The sequence below is a fragment of the Monodelphis domestica genome, chromosome 3, assembly GCF_027887165.1.
Source record: "Monodelphis domestica isolate mMonDom1 chromosome 3, mMonDom1.pri, whole genome shotgun sequence".
Lineage (NCBI taxonomy): Eukaryota > Metazoa > Chordata > Mammalia > Didelphimorphia > Didelphidae > Monodelphis > Monodelphis domestica.
This window is the reverse complement of record NC_077229.1, coordinates 172,253,905-172,274,240: the sequence shown is the minus strand read 5'-3', so window position 1 is coordinate 172,274,240 and position 20,336 is coordinate 172,253,905.

Below are 20,336 nucleotides of genomic sequence, written 5' to 3'. Positions count from 1 at the left end.
TAGATGGCCTTTGAGATCCCTTATGACTCTGAGATCCTGGGATACCATGGAAAGTTGACTGTGATCAGGCATCATCTCCCTCTAAGAGGAGAGGTTAAAACATCCACCAAAACCAATGTTGATTTAATCTTTTCTGAATCACTCCCTTCTCTACCCTTTTTTGATGATGGGAATGAAGTGTATTATTCAGCCATTCCATTTAATTCTCTTTCTTTGTGTCTACCCTTATGCTCAGTGAGTAGTAATACCTTAAACTTTCAAGTCTCCTATCCTACTTGGAAGAAGGGGGGAGCTTGTTTCTGTCCTTTGAGATTTAGTCTTTTGAATTACTTTTGTAATTTTTATGAATCTAAAAAGGTTTTAGCCTGGCGATATAGCTGTTTTAGCTAAAGTGGGAAGAGTCTAGCTAAATTCATCACCAGTTGGCCACTGGAGAATAATTTTTCTGAAATAAGTAACTGTAGTGTCACAACCTAGTAGCTGGGTGGCACAGTGGATAGCACACAGGGACAGGAGTCAGGAAGACTGATTTTCATGAGTATAGATACAGCTTCAATCAATTACTAACTGTGTGCCCTTGGACAAGTCACTTAACTCTGCCTTAGTTTTCCGATCTGTAAAACAAACTGGTGAAGTGAAATAGCCAATCACTTCAGTATCTTTGCCAAGAAAATCCCAAAATGAGGTGATAAAGTGTCAGACACAACTGAATAGCACCAACAAAAAAGATGGTGTGGGAGGCCAAGTACTATAGTTGAATTCAGAAAAACTTGAGGGTAAATCCTGCTTAAGATACTTTATTATCTATGTGACTCTCTCAGCCTATTCTCTAAAGTGTAAAATAGGAATAATACTAGTGCCTATTTCACAGAGTTTTTGTGAGGATCAAATAAGATAACATATATGAAGCCCTTTGATGGTTTTTCCTCCTTTATTCATCAATTTAAGCCTGAATTTTGTAGAAATAAGTTCATGATCTGAGCCACAGTCAACCTTAGGTCTTGTTTTCCTGACTGTATAGACCTTCTCCACCTTTGGCTGCAAAGTATGTAATAAATCTAATTTTAATATTGACCATGTGGTGATGTCCATGTGTAGAGTCGCCTTCTGAGTTGTTGAAAAACAGTGTTTGCTATGACTAGAGAATTATCTTGACAAAATACTATTAGTCTCTGCCCTGCTTCATTTTTTACTTCAAGGTCAAACTGCCTGTTTTTCCAATTATCTTCTGATTTCCTACTTTAGCATTCCAGTCCCCTGTGATGAATGTGACATCTTTTTTTGGTGTTATTTCTAGAAGATGTAGGTCATAGAACCAATCAACTTTGCCCTCTTCTGCATCAATATCTGGAGGTAGGCTTATATTACTGTGATGATGAAAGTTTTGCTTTGGATTCAAACAAATATCATTCTATTATTTTTGAGATTATACCCCACTACTACATTTCTCACCCTTTTATTGACTATGAGGAAGCTTCTCCATTTCTTCTAAGGGAGTCTTGCCCACAGTAGGATATGTAGTGATCACATGAATTAAATTCACTCATTCCCTTTTGAGAGTCCCTTGGACATCAAGGAGATCAAATCAGTTAATATTTAAAGAAATTAGTTCAGACCACTCACTGGAAGACTGAAAACTGAAGTTGAAGCTTAAATGCTTTGGCGACATAATGAGAAGATAGAACTCTGGAAAAGACCCTGATGTTGGGAAAGATTAAAGGCAAAAAGGAAAAGGGATCAGTGCAGGATTCGATGGGTAGATAGTGTCGTGGAAGCAGCAAACATGAACTAAGACAGATTTCAAGAGATAGTGAAGTATAAAAGGTCTTGGTGTGCTATATGGTTCATAGGATCTTGAAGAGTTGGACTCAACTGAACAACAAGGACAATAATATGAAACCCTTTACATAACTTGAATTTCTAAAGCAATGCTAGCTCTTAAAAATATTTGCAGTATATGCCAAGCACACTACTGCATGGACACAAATTTCAGCTCAGGGTCCCTGGCCAGTATTGAAGCTTTCAAAGCTTTCCTTATTCCAGGTGTCTTATACCTACTTATCCTCTGGAAGGAAACTACTACCTCATCCACCTAGGATCAGCCTGCCCTTTACAGCTCCCTGAAAGCACACTATGAGGCCACCTCTAGAAGTTCTAGCCAGGGCTCCCAAGTCATTAAACTTTATGCCCTTAGCTGCAACTTCACCCTTTTTTTCTCTAGTTATAACTATAATTTGTACAATTCAGATATTTACTTTCCTAGATTAGTGCAGGGGTAAGTTACTAAATATCATAGTACACCAAGTAATCCCAACATTTCTGTGGCACATCTGAATTGAAAAGATTACAGCCCTTTATCACTCCAGTTCAGAAGGAAACCACTACTTATATGATTACAAGTTGGAACAATGATCCTCTGTCTTTTGGAGACTCAGATGGAACTGTGGAGTTAAGGTCTTTATGTGGATTCAGTCAATTCTGACTTTACTAAATTTTCCCTTAAAAGGGGACAAACCAAATGGCCAGGTTTCTAGAACTTCCAAAAAGAAAATTGGCCTACAAGAGCTGATCAATGGATGGACTTTTGAGTGCAAAAAGTCAGAAAGACCATAAGTGATCAAGTGTGGATTTTCCCTGTTTACTTGGAGATAAACTTTAAAGCTTAATTGTCTGAGACAGTGACCTCCATACTCACCCACTGCCAAGGAATGAAGAAGCCAGACTGCCCAAGTGGAATTTGAATTTCATACTAGGGAGAATATGCTCAGATAGTGCCTGGAGGAACAAGTCTAGCCCATGGAGAATGGAACCGATGAGCACATGTCTTTACTTTCTTCCTCAACACCCAGATCAGATTCCTAACCCACAGCTGTGTCCCACTGGGCTTCTGCTCTACCCATGTTTCTGCTGTTTATTAGATCCCTGAATGCCTCCCAGCCTTTCCCTTTGGACCTGCCTTGCTCCAGAGGGAAAAGGAATTCTCAAAGAAAGCCCAGCCAAGGCCTGAGATGTTCCCATTTGGCTCCTGAGAGGTCCTTCATTTGCCCTTGGAGAAATCATCAACATCAGAGAAGTTCCACTGGCCAACAAGGTCCTTGGGCAGGATTTTGTCTGGAAGTTTTCTTTCAATTTGGCAGAAGAGTCAGGTTGGAACAAATGTTTGGATGAAGCCATGGGTAGTCAAATAAATAGAACACTAAGAGGCTAGGAAATGACAGAAAGCAAAGATGCACGCTCATAGTTCTTTTTCCATCGTCTACTGTCCTTTATGGAAGAGCAAGTTGTATAATGCTGGATAAGCATATGCAATTTCTCCTCTTTTAGGCAGATACAATACTAATAAACAAGAAGGAATGCCAAATAATAGGAATATTGGTAATTTTAGTAATATTAACATTTTAGTAAAATTAATAGTACATAGCACTTTAAGGTTTGCGAAGTCTTTTATGTAGCAATGATGTCCTAAAAATCTTAATGCAATATAGCTTTAAATATATTATATCTAGTTTGGTCCTCTCACAGATCCTGTGAAGTAGGTACCATTATTATCTCCATTTTTATAGATGAGAAAACTAAGGCTGAACAAGGTTAAGCTGACTTGCACAGGGGAAAACAGTTAGTCAGTGTCAAGTACAGTGTTCAGCTACAGACGAAGGTATGCCTAGTTACTCAGTCTTCAGTAGGAACTCCGTAGACATTTTTAAGAGGAGTTAAATAGTGATTTAGTGCTGTTCCTATGAATGTGTGATATGGGCAACTGAAGAGTCACTAGATAGGTCGAAGAACGATAGCAGGAAGAAGTATATTAAGCTCCCTCCCCAACTTTCTGACATAAAAGGGGAAAACCCCTTCCAGAGGTAAAAAAAACACACCAAACTGAATTCTGATTGAGAAATCCAAGAAAAAGTCACAGTGAATCATTTCTCCTGCCCAAGCCTACATAAAGAGATAGAGAAATCTGTGGACCTTAGGGATGAGGTCTGGTGAGTAGTGTACCTTCTAGAACCCGGAGACTTTAAAAGAGGTTCTAGGCTTAGCACTCCAACAAGAAGAATGTAGACATTCAGTATCTCTTTTGTCTGAAGTTCCATCTAAAAAATTACTAACAGAATTAGGAGCTGAAAGTAAATAAAATTTAATTTTAAAATATTTTTAAATGACTAATTAGAAAAGAGACCAATAATAATTCTTTGCTGAGTTAGAAATAAGTCATAGTCATCCTGACCATGATTCTGGTTTTTATAAAGAGGGAGGGGGAAGGGAATAAGCATTTTAAAGTACCTACTGTGTGCCAGACATTGTGCTAAGTGATTTATAAATATCTCATTTGATCCTCACAACGATCCTGGGAAAGAAGCACTTCATTTGGAGTTGAGACAGCTGAGGCAGACAGAGGTTAAGTGACTTTACCAGGGTCACACAGCTAGTAAGTATCTGAAGCTGGCTTTGTACACAGGTCTTCCTTACTTCAGGCATAGAGCTCTAGGTTTCTTGGAATTTATTGAAATTACTGGGAAGAGGACAGAGGACCTATCTTCCCCACTGAAGGTTCCCTTCAGATCTAAGATGCCATTTTCCCCACTGGGTCAGCAGTTCTGTCCTGAAAGAGCATTCTGGGACCAATATGATTGTTATCAGGCAGATTACTGTAGTAGACAGAGTGCTGGACTAGGAGTTAAGAGATAGGTCCTATTCTCAGCTCTGCTACTAATTAAGTTGCAGTCATTTAACTTCTCTAGACTTCCATTTTCCCTCCTTTCCAATAAAAGGACCAGGCTAGGATGCCTGTAAATACACTTCACAATTTCACATGCTAGAAGTCCAAGTGTTGGCACACTGGGGAGAAGCAAGTTTATTCATTGAAAAAAAAACCCATTAGCACTTAAATAGTGCTTTATGACTCTTATCTCACTTGATGTCTTTCCCTCCTTCATCAGCATGAACCTTTTCACTACATAACTGATGTGCAGACTGAATACATTAATATCTACACATGTAATTGTACTCTAAGAGAGACCGTGGGGGGTTGATAAAGGAAATGGAGTTGTATACATATTGAAAAAGAATATCTGATTTTTAAGATATCATAGGAGCTGATATAAACAAATCACAGCTTATCATATGTGAATTATAATCAAATCATAGTGTGTGAAATCTGTAAGTATTCTGCACATTTACTATTTGGATAGAAGACTTGGATGATATGTGGGTTCTTTTTATTGTTTGGACTATCTGTTCTTTTCATTTTTTATAGGGTAGGGAGCCAAAGGAATTGAGTTACATGGGAGAATATACAAGAGCTCCTTTAGGAAACAAACTTGTAAGAGGAACCATAGGCCCTCCGTTTCTTAGGCAACAGAATCAGTCTTGGTTGTAGAATTCACAGAGCCTGTATCTTTGTCATTCAGGTTTATACAAGAAAGAAACTCACTCTTCCCATGCATCTCAGCTATTACCACAGTGGACACCTTCCAGAGAGTTTGGGCTTGGTGAGAATAGTGAAGAAACAAGCTGGGAAGCTGGGATTTTGCATCCTAAGAAAGATACATTGCCAGAGCCCTGCTAGGATCATAGATTAGAACTGGAGGAAACTCTGGAGATCATTGGAGATCACTGGAGCCAGTGGTGCTCAAATGGCTTTTTTTTTTTTGCTGTTAGAAATATCAGTAAACTATGAGAAGAATTCAAAGCTTTGGGTGTGTAATTGCAAGAATAGATGCCACATAGTTCCCACTAGTCCTGGTGAGAACTTAGGCACATCCATGTACTGGGGAATAGCTTTCAACAACCACTGATTTTTGCCAACTTCATCATATGGATGAAGAAAATTAGGTCATTAGATGACTTATCTAAAGTCTTATCTGATAACCACTACTCCATGTCAACTTCTTCATGTTGATGAAGAAAATGAAGTCATTAGATGACTTAACCAAGGTCTCACAACTATTAAGTGACAGAGCCTCACTCCAGCCTGAGGTCCTCTCCAAAATTTAATGCTGTTTTCATCATACCTAGTTAACACTCCTATAGCATTTAGTCAACATTTATGAAACAGTTCTTGCATATCTTGCATGTTCTAAAGACTAGAGATACAAAGAAAGGCAAACTCCCATAGTTTCTGCCTTCGGGGGCGGAGGGGGAGGATGAGTGTTCCCACCTAAAGTGGGAATAAAATGAAAATAACTAGATATGTACAAAATGTCTAGAGGTTAGATAGGTGATAATTTGAGAAGAGAAGGCACTAGCAGCTGGAGGAACTAGGAAAGGGCTCTTGAAGAAGATGAACTGTGAGCTGAGGCTTGAAGTTACCTATGAAGCAGAGGTAAGAAGAGAAAGCAAAGGTGTGGATAAGAGAGATGAAGAATTGTGTTTAAGGAATAGTCAGTTGACCAGTGTTATTGGATCTGAAAGGAAATTCTTGGTTTTCATTGTCTATTCTGAGTTTACACTTGTAAAAAGGGAATCCTTTATTCTCTTTGCCTAGTTGGAGTTAACACCTTGATTAGCAATCTTAAGTACCCCTACTTAGTACCTCTCTAGATTGTGAAGACAGGATTAACTCTCCTTTGTCTACCTTTTGATTGAATCAATGCAAGTTTGAACTTAGTGGAGGAGTTCATAAACCACTTAGAGAATTCACACCCTCAGAAACTCAATCAGCCAGGAAAGTGTGAACCCTTTTGATGAGAATGTATACTTCCAGAAAGTGAGAAGTGGATCCCATAGACATGGCCGATTTGGAAGCTGTAATTGGCTCTTGTGAAGAAGGAAAGGAACAAGAAGCCACTATAAAAGGCCCTGAATTTCTGGGGCTGGGGAGTTTGACTTCAAAAAGAAAGTCAGCTTCAAGAAGAAGGTTGGCTCAAGGAAGAAAGTCGACCTCTGGAGTCATCTTCACCTCAAGGGACATTGTCTTGACCTGCCTCTTGGAGGGAACTTGGGTGAATAGATAGCTGTCTTTCCCTTTCTATCTTCTGGAGAAAGTTTAATTCAGGTTGAAGGTCAACAAGTCCTGGCTGAGTCAAGCACCAGAGCAATATTTAATTGGAGAGGCTAATGTCTTCTCTACCTTTTTTGTATTTCTCTGTTTTCATTCTTTTGTAAATAAAAGCTATTAAAGTAATTTTGACTTTGAGCAATGATACTTTGAATCAGCGACCACCATTATTTTTTACAATTTTCATATATTTTAGTCAAATCATTAATTTTTAATTCCTAAAGATCATATAGTTCATATTATAGCATATTAAGATTTCGAAGGTGCTTTTTTCCTTAGAAAATTTTTATCATGCAAAACACTTTTCTATACTGGTCACTGTTGTAAGAACACACTCATACAAAACCCAAACCCCCAAATAAAGCCATAAATACACTGATATGAAAGAGAGGATGCTTTGATCTACATCCCTCCAACTCCAAAAGTGGATAGCTTTCCCCACCAAGACACTTTTCTAAACAATGAGGTTTGTAAGTATTATTTCCACTCCCATGTCACAGAAAAGGAAACTGAGTCTCAGAGAGGTTGTGTCTTGTCTAATCTCACACAGCTAATAAATGTCAGTACGAGGCTTCAAATCCAAGTCCCCTTGTTCTCAGCCTCGCTCATTTTCCTCCACAGCTCCTTCTTGTACATCAACAAGGGTCAAGGAACATCTCTCCACTCAGTCCTTCTAGACTCTATTCTAGACTCTTTCAGTCTTGGAAAGCCTGGACCAGTGGCAATTCTGACAGAAAAGATGGCAGTCTTTTCCATGCTATGAATGCTTGAAGACAGTCCTCTGGCTTCTAGTCATGGGCAGCTAGGTGGTGCAGTGGATGGAGAATAGGACCTCGAGTCAAGAAGACCCAACTTTAAATTCAGCTTCAGGTGTTTACTGGCTGTGTGACCTATGTCAACTCAATATCTGTTTTGCTTCAGCTTGATCACCTGTAAAATGGAGCCAATAATAGTACCTATTCCCAGCATTGTTGTGAGGATTAATGAGAAAATATCTGTGAAGCACTTATCACAGTGTCTCACATAAGTAGAGTATATTAATGCTAGTTATTATTATTATCATTGTAATTATTTTTTTAGTCTTTGCAATCATCCTCTGAGTTTGCCTGTGACTTTGTGTTCTCCCCCAAACCTGACTACAGACCTGGGGCTCTATCCACTGTGCTCTCTATCTGCCCTCCATCCCAGTCCTTTCAAGTAATTTACATTCTATTATATAGATCCAATATGTTGAAAGATATAAGAAAGTAAATACAAGATGTTTGCAAAATAAATACACAGAGACTTGGGAGGAGGACTAACAACTAGGGAGAATTAGGCTTTAAAGACTTTTTTTTAAGAAAGTGACCTTTGAGTTAAGCCTTGAAGGAGCTAAGAATTCCAAAAGTTCAAGATAAAAAGAAAAAGCATGCCAGGAATATGTAGCAGCCTTTGTCTAAAAAGGCAAAGAGGCAAGAGATGGCATATTGGTATATAAGGCTTATAGGGTCATCAGACAGAATGAGAAGGGATCTGATAGGTCATCATGTTCAGTTAAGAAACTGAGGTCCAGAAAGGTTTTGATTTCTCCAAGGTCACCAAGATAGAAAGTGGTCATCAGAATTTATACGCTTGTCCTCTGACTCTATATCTAGTAGTCTTTATCCTCCCCTTAGCATCCTTCCAAAAAACAAGCCTGCCAGTTTGGCCAGAGTGTAGTGAACACAGAGAATAATGTACGATCAGCCTGGAAGTGCAAAATAGAAGCTTTCTTCTATATAATTTCACATTTTCACTCTTATTTTTCATTCTAGTGGCAGGAGATGGAATTAGAGACAAATAGACAGACAGATACATAGATATGTAGATATAAAACAGACAGACAGGTAGGTGGACAGACAGACAGATAGATAGATAATGCATTAAGTAGACACTCTGCTATGTGCTGGGGATACAAGTTTTCATTCTTTCTACTCTAGTTGAAGGAGTTGAAGTTGGAGTCAGAGAGGCAGATAGACAAATATGTAGATTCGTGGGTGTTAGATAGAAAGACAGGCAGACAGAAGGACAGAAGGACAGATGGATGAAGAAATAGATGACAGATAGATAGATAGGTGAATGGATGCTGGATGAATAGAAAGATAGATAGGTAGGCAGATACACAGAAGATAGATAGATAGAGCATGTATTTAGGCACTTATGTGCCAGGCACGGTACTATATGCTAGAGATGCAAATACAAATTACCTAAATCCGTGCTGGTAAACTTATGGCATGTGTACTAGAGGGGGATGCTCCCTTCCCCCTCTCTATTGCATCTGAGGACATTTTTTCACATCACCCACCCTTCTTCCCAGCAGCCCTATGGGAGCACTTCCTCCCTCCCCTGTCTGGGGTGAGAGGACAGCTCACATGTGGAATGAAGGTGCAGTTTGGGCACTCGGTCTCTAAAAGGTTCACCATCACTGTTAGACAGTCCCTTTCATTCACAGAGTTTTCATTATAAGGGAGGAAAGCAACAAATTAAAGGGGGATGCAGGGAGAGGGAAAAGTACTCATGAAAAGTCTTGATAAGGAGAAAACAGGAAATTGCATAGAGGACTGAGCCCCAGCTAGCTGAGGCAAAAAGCTTATCTATCAGGGTGAAGAGTGAAGAAACTGAAGAGTAGAGTCCATGCTTCCAAGGAGGAAGTTTGAGTCTACAGCAAGAAGATAGCAAGAAAGAGCAATGATTTGAGAAATCAGAGGACATAGACTAGAATCCCAGCTCTGCCACTTAATGGCCAGGTGACCTTGGACAAGTAATTTTCACTGCTCTAGGCCTCAGTTTCAAGTTCTTCAACATCAAAATCTAAATTTTTACTCTGACACTTTACATTGATGAGGAGGCAACTCTGGACTCCCAAAGACCATGATAACAGAGTATATATAATCTCTGGCCTATCCTACCACATTGTAAAAGCTTCAAGTGTGGTCCTAGAAATGGACTGAAATTTCTATCATCTTGGGGACCAGCCTAGTTAAGTTTGAAGAGACACCATCAGATTGAATGCAGTGTGATGAATCTGTCAGCCACAATTCACCCCAAAATATCACCTGGGGAAGTTGTCATATAACCAAGTGGAGAAACATCACATGCTGGCAAAACCACAGACCTACAGACCTTTGAAATAAAAGGTAGGTGGGGAAAATGTTATTATTCCTGTTTTGTCATTAAAGAAATAGAGGCTTATAAAGGGAAAATGACTTAACCAAGGTCACCCAGTAGATATAGAGCTAGAAATTATCTGTCTTTACACCTAAGACTAGGCATCTAGGTGGTGCAATAGAACCAATGCTGGTCCTAGAGAAAGGAAGACCGGAGTTCAAATCCAGCCTCGGACATTTGTTAGTTGTATGACCCTGGGAAAGTCACTTAACTTCTGTCTCAATTATAAAATGAGGATCATACTAGTGCTTACTCCCCAGGGTTGTTGTGAGGATTAACTGAGATGATATTTGTAAAATGCTCAGCACAGCAAGCTTGTTCCCTTTCCCTAAGCCTGGGGCCTCTTATCATTGAACTATGCCTGTTTTCTTCTCTTTTTTTCTTCTCCTCATACATCAATATTTCTCAAGCCCAGAATTGCCTCTTCCATTTCCCTCCACATCCCTATGGGCAACTTCAGAACACGTCACCCAAGGAGAGGTAGCATGGTGTATAGCTAGCCTAGGCTTGAAGGGAGAGCCCCTCACTGGGGACTCCCACTCCCACTTCTCTCCTGACAATCAAGTATCTCTTTAGCCTGCTGCAGACCCTGTGCAAGGAAGCTACAGAAACAGCAGCAAGCAATTCAGGATGATAGCTCCTCGGAGAAGGAGAATAAAGGGTAGAAAGGCAGATTGCCCTCTGCCTGCCTGGAAGGGCCCATTTTTCCCAGAAGCAAAGGGCTCATTATCCCTTTACTTTAAAAATAGTTCCCTTTCTAGTAACAGCCAGGTTCCAAGTTGCAAGCCCAATCCTGCCACCCTGTGCGATACTTAACTCCCACTGAGAACTGCAGTGAGGCCACTTAAAACCTGCAGGAGCCAAACCCCTGTGAGGAGAGGCACTGCCCACCCTGAAGCTTCCTCCACCAGCTCTAGTCCTCTCGTGAATATTAACTGAGCAGCTGACATATGGACACCATTCATCATCTTTGTGAGAGAGTGACACCCAAAGTAAACACTTGGGAGGGTAATTGGCTGTTACAACATCCATGCATTACAGGATCATTGTATGCCTTTCCCTGATTCTAATAAAATGGGAAAGGAAAGAAGCCTGCTTTTTTTTACTGAGTACAATTAAATCTAATGCACAACACAAGTTCCCTCCTTTTCAGCAAACAATGACAATAGAAACAGTTTGTCTTTTTCTTCTTCCCTTCCCTCCCCCCCCAAAAAAAGGAAAGATGAGGGGAGAGGAGAAGAAAGAAAAGAAAGGAAGAGAGGAGAAGAGAAGAGAGAGGAGAGAAAAGGAGGAGGAAAGGGCAAAGAGAAAGAGAGTAGCAGAGAGAAGAGGAAAGGAGGTGAGGGAAGGAGAGAGAAGACAGAAGAAGAAAGGAAGGTAGAGAAAAGGAAAGGAGAGGAGGGAAAGGGAGAAGAAAGGAAGTGACAAAGGAGAGAAGAGAGAGGAGAGTTTTTACTGTTAAGGCAGTTCCCTAATGAGAGGTAAGGAGTGCTATGAGCCTTCTTCCATAGAGATATTTGTAGAGGTTATTTAGTCTGTCAAAGTTACAATTGTGGCCCTTCACATAATTATATGTTCATCACTAAGACCCAATTTCTAACTCCACCAATTCTTGACACCCAGAATCCCACTACCACAGTTTGGTGTGATATATATCATGGTGGCATGATATATAGTAATGCCATGACACTATATCCCTTACTTATGTTTCCCTGGTCATTGAACAGTCAGGGATTTCTCAGGTGTCTTGTAGGATGATCTGTACTTTTTATATATTTCTAAGGAGTAAAAAGAACAAGATTACCCATCCTATTAACAGTTTTCCCAGACTACTTTCTGGTGATAATCTGATTGGCCAAATAAGTGACACTTTTCAGGGCTGCACTTGTGTTTATATGTAAATTTAAGCTCTAAGATGGGGAACATGACTGAAAGTGGTTGAGCCATCTTCTGACATAGCCAGACATCAGTTCAGTCACACTAGAGAACAGAGGTAAAAATAAAGACCATGAGGCCTCATTCCTTCTTTGTGAAATAATTCAGTGTCATCAAGGATGTGTTAGTAAGAATTTAACATCTAGCTCTCTAAAAACACAAGATGTGCTTTTAAGTTTAATCTGCATCATTAACATTATCACTTCTTTAAATCTAGGAATTAACAAAACAATAAATCAAGGCTTGATTTGTAGGGTTTGCTGATTCTGAAGAGCTGGTATGAGCTAACTCCAGCAAGCCCCTATGTCTAATCTTCTGACCTCACATGTGAGAGAGGATTGCTCTAAACCCATGTTGGCAAACCTATGGCACATGTGCCGGAGTGTGCTGGAGAGGGCTGCTCCCTTCCCCCTCTCCACATGTGCTTGAGGACATTTCTTACTTTACCCACCCCTCTACCCAGCAGCCCAATGGGAGTACTTCTTCCCTCCTCTGTCTGGGGTAAGGTATGAGGGTTGCAGTTTGGGCACTTTGGCTCTAAAAGGTTCATCATCACTGCCCTAAATCATGTGAGGAAGCCCTTAAAGACCTTTATTTCAGATTGGGTGAATCCTGTTACTATCTACTCCCTACCTTGGCTCTTTACCGTAACTCTGACACAATGCCAGGAGAAATTTCTTTCCTCTCTGACTCCAAGGAGCATCTTTTTTTTTCCCCTTCCTACAGCCAAAAAATGAGAAGTAGGTTGAGTGAGGGATAATTTCATGATGGCACCAACACTACAAGTCATCAGGAAATGAGACTCTATTTATAAATTATGACTTGGTTTGATAGGTTTGATTTGTGTAAAATGTGGCCATCATAATAGTATATTACAAGTGGAAAGTGAACATATAAGTTCTACAGCACCAGGAGAACATTGTACCAGGAGATATTGTAAGAAAATTAAATAGGAATGGATTAACTATTATCAGCAATGCAAAGATCCAAGGCAATTCCAAGGGTCTCATGAAAGAAAAATGCTATTTACCACCATAGAAGGAACTGATGGAGTCTGAATGCACATCAAAGTGTACCATTTTTCACCTTATTTCCTTCATGATTTTTTTTCTTGCATGTTTGATATGTGTTTTCAACAACATGAACAATATGGAAATATATTTTACATGATAGTACATGTCTAACCTATATCAGATTACTTGCAGTTCAGGGAGTGGGGTAGAGAGGCATGGAAGGAGAATTTGCATCAAAAATTGTCAGAAAACAATACATAAATATTATTTCTGCTTGTAATTGGAAAATAAAATAATTACTGGGGCAAAAATGTAAGCTCTATCCTGGTATTTACTTCTGAATAAATGAACTAGTTCAAAAAGCAATTTACTCTCTTCTGCTTATTAAAAAAAAGTCTTTAAAAAATTTTAGAGACTTCAGTAAATAATTACCATTATGTACAAAAATCAGCTCAGGTTTTTAAAAAATTGTTATTACTAGTCCATAGACAATAAACATTTATTAAGCACCAGTTATTTAACCAGGCACTGTGTTAGACACTGGAGGAACAGTTATAAATGAATCATGAGGCATATAAATGAGAGTTTTTGCCTTCAAAAGAACTTATATTCTAGTAGGAGGAGATTATATATGCAAATAAGTAATTACAAAAATATACAAAACAATTTCTCAAGGCAAAGTAGGGAGGGTACTTCAACACATGTTTATATACTTCTTTAAGGGACTGGGAGAGGGAGAGGGGGTGAGGAGGAGCCACACTAGCCATAGGTCTTCCATACACCAGGAGTTTCTCTTCCCTCTTGCCATGTGACCCAACACAGCTAGCTGACTGACTTTACTACCTAAGAGAATCCTCATTTACAAAGAAACAAGGAGTAGGTCTCCACCCTACCTGCCCTTAAACAAAAACCAAATATCCAAATTAAAAAAAGAAGACCTCTCTGCCTGGCCTCAGAGAGAAAAAGTTTGAGCTTCAGCCCTAAAATTAAATGGAGCTTTAAAATATAAAGGCTGTTTAGGGGGCCGAAAAAGGGTACAAATTTATATAAACTTTCCACAATGTATTACCTAGATCTGATTTTCATAAGGGATATGCATTTTTCACAGGAGAAATGGAATCTCAGAAAGATTAAGTGAATTGCATAAAGTCACACAGATAGAGTTTGAAGAGCCATCTGAGCCCAGGTTTTGATCCAAGTTACACCAATGACATTAGGCCAGACTTCAGAGTCTTCTCATACCCAGTTGTTTACATTAATGGGAATTCTGTATTCCCTACCAGAATAAAAAAAAAATAAATATGTGCAGATGTTTTAATATCTTTCAAAAGAAAGAATGCCCTTTGGAAGATATTAAATGAACACTGAAGTTATATATAGTAGATGGTCAATAGATATTTGTTAAGTGAATGAATGACATTTTTAGAAGCTCATTGATGTGGATTGGGTTCAGGAATAGAGCATTCACCCCCTATAGAATATTCACAAGTGAACAAGGCTTGCACATTTTCCTTTATTGAATCCTGTGACTAAATTTTGGAGTCTGTCTTTTAAATAATCCACTGCCTAACTTGAATACCACTGTCAAATTAATTATTTGTACTGGAAAGATAAAGATTTGAATTATAGGTCATAAAATACTAGAACTGTAAGTGACCTCAAAGATCATCCTGTTCAGCTTCCCCCTTTCAGAGATGAAAGAAAATGAACCTCAGAAAAGTGAAGCAACTTGCCCAAAGTCATAGAGTAAATGTCATAGCCAAGAGCAGAATCCACTTCTCTTGAAACGTCATCCAGTGTCCTTTCTATCATGCCAGACTGGCCAGCATGTTCAGAAGTATAATTGTTCATAAAGAACTAGGATCTATTGGGTATGGAACATTTTGAGCATCTCCATAGGAAAAGGTCCGTGGAAAATAGTTAAAGTTTTTACCTTTGCACAAAAATGAGTTTCCGGCGCTTAGAAAAAAAAGCCAACTTTACAACTGATATAAGAGCTTGATATATATGTGCAGAGGCATGCCAGAAGGTTGACTACTAAATACTTACTTTTTTTGTCCCTAGCAATTTATGAAATTCCTTGGTTGAGTTGCTATGCTATTGTCATTGATGAATAATGAATGAATAGCTGACTAAATGAGTTAAATGGGAAAAAGCATGTAATTTCTATGTGCAAAGAACTGGTGATAGAAATAGAAAAATTAAAGTCCTTGCTCTCAAGGCGTTCATATTCTAGTGGGGAAGGGGAAGGAAAGAGGGGGACAGCACACACACAAAAACAAGGTTTTAGCTACAAGTCTTAGGGAAAGGTCTTGTGGTCTTTAAGGTGCAGAATCAAAGCAAATGGTAATATATCTTCTTTAATGCCATTACCACTGATAAAGTCATGTCAGTAAGTATTGAACCATTTGACCATGCCAAAGACTTGGGTGACAACATTCTTTTCTTGAGCTCTTGGGCTCACCTGCCAATTGGTAGCAGTTGGTCATCATTTGGTGATGCAATATTGAAGAAAGTGAATCCCTTCTCCACAGTGTTGGGTCCCCTCAGTGCTAGCCATGGTCTAAGGGGCACTGCTATTCTCAAGACTATTGAATTCAGGGTCCTGAACTTTGTTCATCTAGCAAGGTATGAAGGATCAAAGTGATGGTGTTGGTTTGACTTGCTAAGCACCTCCTTGTTCCAGTCACTTCCCCAGGGTATGTTGCTGCTTCAGCTTGGCTGGCTTGCCGGTTCCATTGATGGAGAGAGTAGTCAATTACTAGACTTTCAACTTCCTGAAAACAGTGGTATTCTCTAAACAATAGATATCCTCCACAGCCTAGCACACAGTGCCCTACCAAAATAGGCAGCTAGGTGGTGCAATAGATATGATGTTGGGCTTGGAGTCAGGAAGAGCTGAGTTCAAATATGGTCTCAGTCACTGAGCTGTGTGACTCAGGGCAAATCACTTTACCTAGCTCACCCTCAGTTTCTTTATCTGCAAAATGGAAAGAAGAACAGCAGGTACCTTACAGGGTTATGATGAGGATCAAAGGAGACAACATATGAAAATCACTTTGCATACCATAAATGGCCATATAGATTTTGCTTTTAGTAAAGGTTTTCTGAATGAAGAATGAATTAATCGTTAGAAGGTATATAGGTGAGTGCATAACACCCACTTTTAGTGGTTTTCCTTATACTAAGTGCATTCTAAATGGAATTATTTCCATTTCAATAAAATTAAAGGTTTTTTAATGTTCTATTGATGGTTTCAAAACAAACAGAACGTGGCTATCACTTGCCAACAGCTGATCCCTGCCCCTAAAACCCTCACTTTTAATGAAGAAATGATGGTTAAGCAAAAGGATCTGCTACATAGGCTAGGTCTGACAATATATGCCTGGCTACTTAATACATATTGATTGATTCATTAATATGTCTCATCCTACACCAGTAGGACACCTCTCTACTCAAAAGAGTATATACTTCAACCTCTGAGTTCCAGAATCAAGATTGGTTATTTCATCACCCCGAATTCTGACGTCTTTTAGTATTTTCCTTTTATCTTATTGTGGTCGTTGTTATGCTCATTCATTCCGAACCAGTGTCAAATATGTCTAACCAAGAACAAGCGTGTATTAAGGCTCTACTATCTACAAGGCACTGTTAACACTAGGTCAGCCGCCACATGCTACTGGGGTGTGCCCAACCAAAAGGAATTGAGAACATATATCACCTCCTCCGCTCTCCTTCCGGGAGACCTCCGGCTCAAAGCCCCCACCCCCTACTGCCAGTTCTATCCCAGGTCTTAAAGCGAAAACATGTGTAAAAGGGAAACCGAAATCCCTTTCTATTTTGGTGGGAGTGATTAGCTCCCGATAGTTCTTTAGCCTCAGGGCTAAAGACTAAGGAGAAGGCACTTTGTCTCGAGTTTATTTTCAAGGCAAACAAGATGTAATTTGGGGATGGAAAGTGAACATCATGGATAAACTAGAAGGGAATAAAGCCTCACGGCAGGGCAGAATTAAGGGGAACTTCTGCTCAGAGACTGGGGGAGAACTAGAAGTGAGATGTGACCTTCCTTCCCACCTGGAGCCCCGCAGGAAACAATTCCAGTCTGGAAGAGCAGAGGTGGCTCAGTGCAGCAGCAGTTATCAGAACCTAGGTCGACCATATAGCGGACCAAAAGACCCCGGGGCTTAGTGAGCTACTCCAGGAGGCTTGAAGACTTGGAAGGGGAACAGGCTTCTACTAGGAAGAGCCAAGGCTTGTCGTTCTCAAGGTCAGCTTAAGCCAGGTCAGTCTTTCCCTGCCGAGGACACCCGTATTCACCAGAGCAACCTAAAAGCCTGGGCACTAGAGGTGAAACGAATGAGATTGGAGACCGGGGAGCCTGGGAGGAGGCGAGGCGGGAAGTCTCAGCTCCTAGCATGGGAATTTCGCTAAATCAAATCCAGAGCTGAAATAATTTTAAAGCAAAATCTCCCTTTTCCAAAATGACAGAAGATTCCCTGAGACTTGGCTCTGGAGATTGAGAGGGAGAGAAGGCAAGCGAAACCGCACTTAGCACTTGTACCCAGGAGGAGGATCCTTCTTCCTTCTTATCTCCTCCCTCCCAATGCCAGCGTAGTTGAGCAAAAAGGGTTAATAAAGGTGGGGGAGGGGGAAGCAGAAGGAGGAGAGGGGCAGAATGGAGGCGAGAAAGAGAGACCCTGGGTTCTATATTTTTTTTGAGCTGGGGGTGGATTGGAGTGTGCATGCACACTCAGACGGCTGTGCACAGGAAAGGAAGAGCAAGTGAAAGGGTGAATGAGAGCTTTCAGGGGATTCATCAGAAATTTGGAGACCCAAATTCAACCACAGTCTTGAGGAATGTAGAGAGAAAATGAGACAAGAGATCGTGGTGATCTTAAATCTATACAATATATACGACCTCATAAATCTAACAGATGATAAAGTGATAATGATCTTGTCCCCCTCCCCTCCCCCAGAACTTTGCTTGGGTTCTTAGTAAGTGCAGGTTTGTCTTATCGATGTATGTCTTATCTCCCTTACTAGGAAACTAAACCTTCCAATGCAGACATTATGCCTAATTTATCCTTTTCTTCTAACATCCTCCCCTTATCCCAGCACCTAGTCCCAAATCTTGCACACAGTAGGTATTGAATAAAAACTTGTCTAACACCAATATTTCTTCCTCTGTTTGGGAGAACCTTAGTTGGTGCCATTGTTTTAGAATATTATTATCGGGGTTCTCATATGTCTATATACACAAGGAAAAGGATCTTCACAATCCCTCTCCACACCTGGTGCTCATGTGTCATTTCTTTTCCTAATTGTGTTTCCTGAGTTCTTTGTTCCCTTTTGTCCCTATCTGGGGTGCTCTCTTCCAGAGTCAGGCTACAAGAAAGAAAAAGAAGGAAGTCACCAAGAAGTCAAAGCTGTTTCTCTCTTGGTGAACATATGAGGCTGCTCTCCTCTTGGTTTTGATTGAGAGAAAGTTTTCCTCGGGGCTTACTTGGGGGCATGTGTGTGCAAACTGTGCACATATGTGTTGGTGCATGGATGTGTGTCTGGGTGTATCTGAGGACAGAGGCTTGCTGCCTACGTATGCAGGCATCCCACACCCTCACATGGGGTGCTGGGCTCTGAGCAGATGAAAATAAGCTCGAGGAACTGCTTGGGGCCTGTCCTCAGCTCAGCACTCCACCCTCAACCCACTTGACACCTCTCCCCACCCTTGGAGCCCATTCATTCTGTTCCCTGGGCAGCTGCCGCTGCTGCTGACCTGCAGTGCCGGGGTCGCAGGGCTACTCCCAAGTCAAGAGGACACAAGCAGTGGCCTGGGTGACCGCCAAGCCCCCCAAGTTCTCTGACAAGTAAATAGGGAGGCCCCTGAGTTTGTTGACCAGGACGCTCCCTCCAGCCAATTTCTAGCTGCTCCCAAAGGCCGGAGCTCTTAATCTCGAAGTTACTTTTAGGTCACTTTGGGCTTCTACTGCTGCCGAACACCAGTATCCTCAGAAAATCTGAATCTCACAAGCAATTACCTACTTTGAGTAGGGTCAGCCCTACCTGCCGAATGAATCTTCTATTTAAGACCTTTTATTGCCTTGGGACAGCTAATGCTCACATAGGACACGCTGACTGGTCTTCCCACCTTAACCCTTTCCCCAACAATTAGTTCTTCCCACAAAAGTCTTCTCTCTCTGCTCTTTGCAGCGAAGTTTACTAGATAGGGTAGAAGATAAAGGTGGGATTAAGGGATGGGCATAGAGGTAGGAAAACAAGGAAGAAGTAGCCGAGGTGATGAAAGTGGGGAACGGATAAGAAATCTCCCAAACATTCCTTTTACCATCCTTCAGTTTCCCAGAGAAACTGAACTGGAAGAAACGGATCTAGGCTTGACTGGGGTAAAAATGAATTTTTCCTCGGGAATGAGGGAAGATTGAGGTGACTGAGACTGGAGAGAACTTTGGAAGGAAGGGTGTTTTAGCTTCTGTACTTTTGGGGGCCCAAGCTAGGGGTTGGAAATCACCAAGAGGTCGGGAGGCCCGAAGGAGAGTGGTCCGAGGGAAAATACAAGTCTTTAGACAGCCAGCACTCGGTGCACTCTCACGCCAGCGCGAAACTAGTGTAGCCATGTACCCTCTACCCTGGGCACTGGATGGGGTCAAGACCCGAAGGCTAGTTCTGATTCGTCGACTTCCAAGTGGTCACAACTGCGTGCTAACCAGGGTACCTAAATGAGTCTGTCTTCAACAGGAGTGAAGAGCGGGAAAGAGCTAGGCAGAGCAGAATATCTGGTCTGATTTCTAACTGACCTCGGGTCCTGCTACACAGGTGTCTGTTGGTGTGGGAGTCATCCTCCCGCACTTCTGAGGCTATCGCTTAACAATCCGAGCTCAGCGCCAAAGGATCTCTGGGGTCGGTCCAGAGAGCTTAAGCCTTCGAGCACCTTTGGCTTTGGCGGCCAACTACAAGAAGGCGCATCTTTCCCCCCAGAAAATCTGCCCCGAAGTGGAGGAAGGAAAAGCCTTTTAGCTCAGAGTTTTGTAGGCTGTGGTCTCGGGCTGCGGAGAGAGTTCGTGAAAACAGGACACACTGAAGAGAGGGAGAGATGCGCCTCGGGACATCCCCAGGTTCTACTGATTGGGATGGGCTAGGGAAGGGGAAAGAGGGCTGGGAGAGGGGATGAAAACGCTCACACTTCGCAAATA